This window comes from Desmodus rotundus, chromosome 2, assembly GCF_022682495.2.
Source record: "Desmodus rotundus isolate HL8 chromosome 2, HLdesRot8A.1, whole genome shotgun sequence".
Classification (NCBI taxonomy): Eukaryota; Metazoa; Chordata; class Mammalia; order Chiroptera; family Phyllostomidae; genus Desmodus; species Desmodus rotundus.
In genome coordinates this window covers 203,569,650-203,575,141 of record NC_071388.1, presented here as the reverse complement: position 1 = coordinate 203,575,141, position 5,492 = coordinate 203,569,650, and the positions used below count along the sequence as shown (strand labels likewise).

The 5,492-nt window shown below is 49.9% G+C and overlaps 1 pseudogene; it reads right to left on the bottom strand.

Annotated features, from left to right (window-relative positions):
• Positions 1-209: 209 nt before the first annotated feature.
• On the bottom strand, positions 210-469 carry LOC123480116 (small ribosomal subunit protein eS27-like; annotated as a pseudogene).
• Between the last annotated feature and the right edge of the window lie 5,023 nt (positions 470-5,492).

Sequence of the window (5,492 nt, the reverse complement as noted above, 5' to 3'; positions counted from 1 at the left end):
GTTTGTTAAGAAGGTTGGGAGGAAATGGTGTGAGCCACAGACCCTGGCTTCAGCCCCTACTGTACCAATGCCTGGTGTTAGGAGGAGAGGTGGGTAGGCCCCCCAGGGCACATCTGTCCTGGCTGAGAGAGTTGGGGGGCAGGGACAATCCTTTTTTTTTTTTTGTATCCAAAATGTGTTTATTGGGATGGTTCCCCACCCATCTTGATTCAGGGTACTTGATTCAGGCTCCTTCTGAAGGAGCACCCTTCTGTAAGCCTTGCTTTTCCTCCTGTAGGCTGACAGAGGACAGTGGAGCAGCCAGCACACAAAACCACCACTGTGCATGGCTAGAGTCGGTGGTGATTTTATAGCATCCTGGGCATTTCACATCCATGAAGTAGGAACTGGGGCTCTGCACCAGGAGCTTCTTCTTGTGTTTCCTCTTCTGCTCTTCTGGAGACGGAGGAAGGAGATCCTTTGCCAGAGGTCATCACCGCCGGAAAAGCAGGGGACAATCCTTCATCAGCAGAAACCTATACTCACATTGTGCCCGAGACATCCTACCCCAGCCCTCCCCCTCCCACCCATCGAGGGGCACCTGGCAGAGGCCCGGGAGGAACAACTGTAAGAGCTCCTGTGCAATGTGGTGGACCAGCCAGCTCTGCTTGGCACCCAGGAGTAGCGACAAGCTCTCCAGAGCAGGAACAGCATTTCTACGTCTTCAGCCTGAAGCAATGTTGGCAAAATGCAGCGTCAGCATGCAAACTTGGCAAGGGTATCTGTACCTACTACCCCGCCCATGGCCTCAAGGTGGCTTCTTGGGGACCTGGCAGCATCTGAGTCTCCGCAGAGCAGGGAGGGAATCGACCTGTGCTGTGAGGACATATAGTGGTGACCTTGAAGCCACTCCACTTGGTCCTCCTTTAACATCTGCCCTGTTGGAGCAAGTTAGAGCCTGTGCAGCAGTCCCAGGCTTCAGCCTCTCAGGAGAATGGCGCTGGCCCAGAGTAGAGACCCAGGAAGTGGCTGTGGTCTCTAAGAGCTGAGTGGGGACTCTACCTCCCCCAGGCAGGAAAGTACCAACATCACCCAACCGGGCACCCTTACCAGTCAGGCCCCTCGAGGTCAGAGTGGATCAAAGCGTGGTTACCATGGGAGGCGTTCCCGTTGCTCAGCCAAGGCTCAGAACAACCCCTCCCCCTTTACAGATGTTGAAATACAAGGTCAGCTGTGTCCGTAGTGTGCACCTGAGGGCCAGCGCTCACCGTAGCTCCCTGCCCCCACACCTATACGTCCCTTTCTGCACACATTCTGCAGGCCCTTCGTCCCTGGCTGAGTGTGCATGTTTTGGAGATATGGGCAGTGGGTGGCTTCGTGACCACTGTATGCAAGGTACCTGGTTATTCAATATTAATCTTCTGATAACATTGCCTGCTCAGTCCACCTCCCCACCAGCGCCTCTCTGGGCGAGAGAGATGAATCAGGAACTCAGTCAGAATGGGTGCAGTGAGAGCTTGGAAATGGGCTTCACGCCCGGATCTGTGCCTTCAATGGGACCTTGGCAGGTAGGAAGGCTCCTGGGGTCACTGGCTTGCAGGCTGCTCAGCTCGCCAGTCTCCGATTGTGCTGAGTGAAGGCCTATGATGGTGGCCTGGCGTCGGGGGACAGTGAAACCTTCACCTTGTAGCTTTAGGAGAAGCTTCTTATCACTCACTGGTAGAGGCCGCTGGAGAAGCAGCTCACCAATAGAACTCTCTGTGCTGATGGAAATGTCACTGTCCAGTACAGTAACCACATGTAGCTGCTGAGTACTTGAAATGTGGTTAGTGTGACTAAGGAACTATATTAAAATTTTTATTTAATTTTAATTAATTTTAAGTTAAATTTCTGGAAGGTATGCTGTCATCATTCTTTTGCAAAGTTTTCCATGGCTTTAGATTTCCATGGCTTTATTGACAACTTGGCTTATATTGGTTTTCCACATTTGACAGTGACCAGACAGGGGTAGGAGCTATGACACCATTGGAACTCACTGTCACACTTACTGAGCCCTGATTTTGTGACAGAGGCAATTGGCCTAGACTCAGGGGCCAACTAACCACAAGTAGATGAAGCCACCTGTGACACTCCCATTCCTCATTACCAGTGATTGGTCTTAGGGTAGGCATGTGACTCAAGTCCAGCCAATCCCACACAAGAGGAAGTACCCTGGGGACACGCCTGGGAAAAATTTCTTCCCTGACTATGGAAGGTGAATAGCCTTTTTTGCTTCATCTCCTTCCTTCTTGCTTGGGAATCTGTTGTGTGGACTTGCTATTCAGGGCTATGGCAGCCATGTTGTCACCATGAGGAAAGGCCAAGACAATCAATATCTTTCCATGAATTGTTAACAGTACTTGGGCAGACTCAGTGGACCCGTGTTCTATGAGAACATCTGAGGCACCTCACCGAGCCTAGGCACCATATCATCACTGCAGTGGACCACCTGATGTCCTTATAGGACAGTGGGGTGGCCAAGGCCCATCCGGCACAGAGCCCAGAAGCAAAATGGAGGAATCGTCTGCTGTCCACTTTCTCCCTACGCTTCTGCACTGGCTGGATAGGAGAGCTACGTAGAACTGTGTGAGGAATCATCATCCCCCCTCCAGCCCCCACACACCTTGTACTCATTCGCAGTATACCGTACCTGTGCTCCTTCCTAGGATACGGTTTTCCTTTAGATTTACTATTTGTCTGGGGGGGGCTCCAGGGGCTCCCCCTTTTCCCTTCCTGTCATAAAGCCCGTACTTTTTCGGTCACAGAGCCTACGTTAGGGTTCTGCCTGAGGTTTAGGATGTGTATTCCAACTCTGCACCCGGCAGTGGAGAATTGGGGGCGCAGGACCCCACCAGTCCCACTACAAGCAGGACTGCCATCAAGCCCCACTTTTCACCCCACGTGGTGCAGTCCTGGTTTCCCAGGCATAAGTGTTCATTCAGAGCAGATATCCCAACTCTCCTGGAAGCTCTGGTTCATTCTTTTCCCCAGGACACAGTTTCCCTGACAGATGGTCAGATTCCCTGCAGGAAAAGCAGGAGTAAGGCAGACAGAATACAGTCATACCTCGGTACTCATTGGCTTCAGAACTCGTCAAACCCTGTACTTGCATCATTTTGATGAGAAAAACACGTTTCAGCACTTGGTATTTGATAGAACTCATGAGTCACGATGCCACCCTGCAAGAGAAAATGCTTCGTTGTCCGGTACTCGTCATGAGTTCCAGAACGAATTAATGATGAGTACTGAGGTACCACTGTATGTGTTTGATGTTTTCATGTTGTTACAGAATGGACCCGTGGGGGGTCCTCTGTACTATGGTTCTTTGTCTGCCGCCCGTAGGAACTGTGGCTCTCAATGCCAGAGTTTGGTAAAAAGGAAAGGAACTATTTATTCAAAACTTATACAGGTTTAGGGTAAAGACAGAATGTCGCTGTTAAAATCCCAAAGTCCCTTAAAACACCCACAAACACACACAGTCCTTCCTTTCCCACTTTGCCTTGGCAGGCCAGTCTCAGAACATGTCAGTCAGAAGTACCGTCCTCAAGAAGAAAAAGAACAGAAGTCCGCAGCTCACTTGGCCCGGTCCCTCTCAGTCATCTGTGCTCTGCTGGGCCGGTCTCCTGCAGTCCCCAGCGCCATCAGCTGTGTTGCCACAATCTCCAGTTCTTAATCCAAACCACGTGGCACCTTCTCATGGCCCACCAGCAACAGTCCTTTCACCCCTTTCCTTCCCCACAAGGTCTCGCACTGTCCTCTCTCATTGTCCCACATTGTCCCTTGTGGCAGCCCTCCTTTCATTTAAACTCCAGCCCAGAACCTCCTCCGTAACCCCATTTCCAATTCCTCCCACAACTGGCTGCACCTGCCAGCACTCCTGTATTTTCAGCCTTTCTGGGCTGCCATTATAAGTTTGGGCAGGCCTGGCCCCATGGTGGGAGTGAACCATCTCCAAGGTCTCACACAGGCGCTGTAACCAGGAGGAGCTGCCTCCCAGGTACAGCACGGGTCAAAGTTATGCTTACCTTCTGGCTCCATTCTGGCTAGAAGACTAGTCTGCTCTTACTGATACACGAAGGAATTCTCAGTCCGTATCCTATGCTCCTGCTTTTCCCAGACTCCAAGCTAAGCTTGTGGGGGGGACCCTGAGGCCTCTTCGCAGACACCCTACTCTGAACATCGTTCCATACTCATTACAACGTGGTCTTTTCTTAAGGGGACTCAGTTTCCATTTAATTTGAGGGATTGTGAACTGACAGAGAAGCCACTCTGTCACGCTGGGATCTTCTGCTGAAATCAGAGAGACCATTTCAATGGTGATATCTCCCCAGTGACAGTCTTCTTGGGACGCTGGACCTGGCATCATTGCTGGTGGCCCCTCGGGATTATGCCGTTGGACTCTTGTCTTGGCTTCAGCTGCTGTGGGTTGACCAGGGTGACTTTGCCTCACTCCTTCACATTGCAAAGTCCTTGGCAGGAGCACCTGATTGGCTAAGTTTAGGTCACATGACCATGCGCTGTAGTTGTTATAAAGACATCAGGAGAGAGAATATGTGATTCCCCGTTGGCTTCCACAGAGAGGAACTGGTAAGAAACAAAAACAAACAAACAAACAGAAAACAAAACAATAAAAAAGAAGAAACTATTGTCCAGCTTCTTCTTATTAGCAATGAGGGGGTTAGCCTTCCAGGTTTTTAACAAAGAGCTTGTTGTACCTAAGGGATACTTACTGAGAGTCCAACACGTGCAAATTGCTGTTTTGCGTCCTGGAGCGCAGCAGTGTTCCAAATGTGGATGAAAAGGGGGTTCTCTGGAAAGTCACCTCACTGGTCAACTTTCCTAACTGGGCAGGTTGGTGGGTGGTCACACCCCAGGCATAGAACTTCTTTAGTAAAAGGCTTATCTTTGCGTTAAGCAGGGCCTGCCCGTTGCTTCTGTGCACCAAGTTCAATACAGCTTTCGTAGAAAGGCTTCTGTTTAGATGCTTCAAGTAAAACCACCCTCAAGAGAGCACATAATTTTAACCATCCAATTCCTGCCGTGCTTTCTCCCACCTTCATGGACTCTTCCTCACGTTCCCTCCCTCAATTTCAAATGCATAAAAGAAGCTGCAAACTATCATTCTAATGAAGCTTTTTTTTCAGTCTGTTGAGATCTTGCTTCCAGGTGTTTGGCTCAAACGAAATCTTGTAAAAATTCCTTATAGGCTTTGACATTCTTATGTTGACACGAACTAGACACAGTCCCCCCTCTATAGCCCTACCACAGATGTCACAGCCCACGGCACACCCATACAAATGGGGTCACACAGTACACATCGCTCTGACATCTGCTTTTCCACCTGGACCATGGAGTCTGGATATCCTTTCATGTCAACACCTATGGACTGGCACTGTCATTTCAAAATACCAAGTAGTGTTATGTATTATGTATATGATTAACCCTACTTCATTTTAACCAGTGCCCTAATGTTG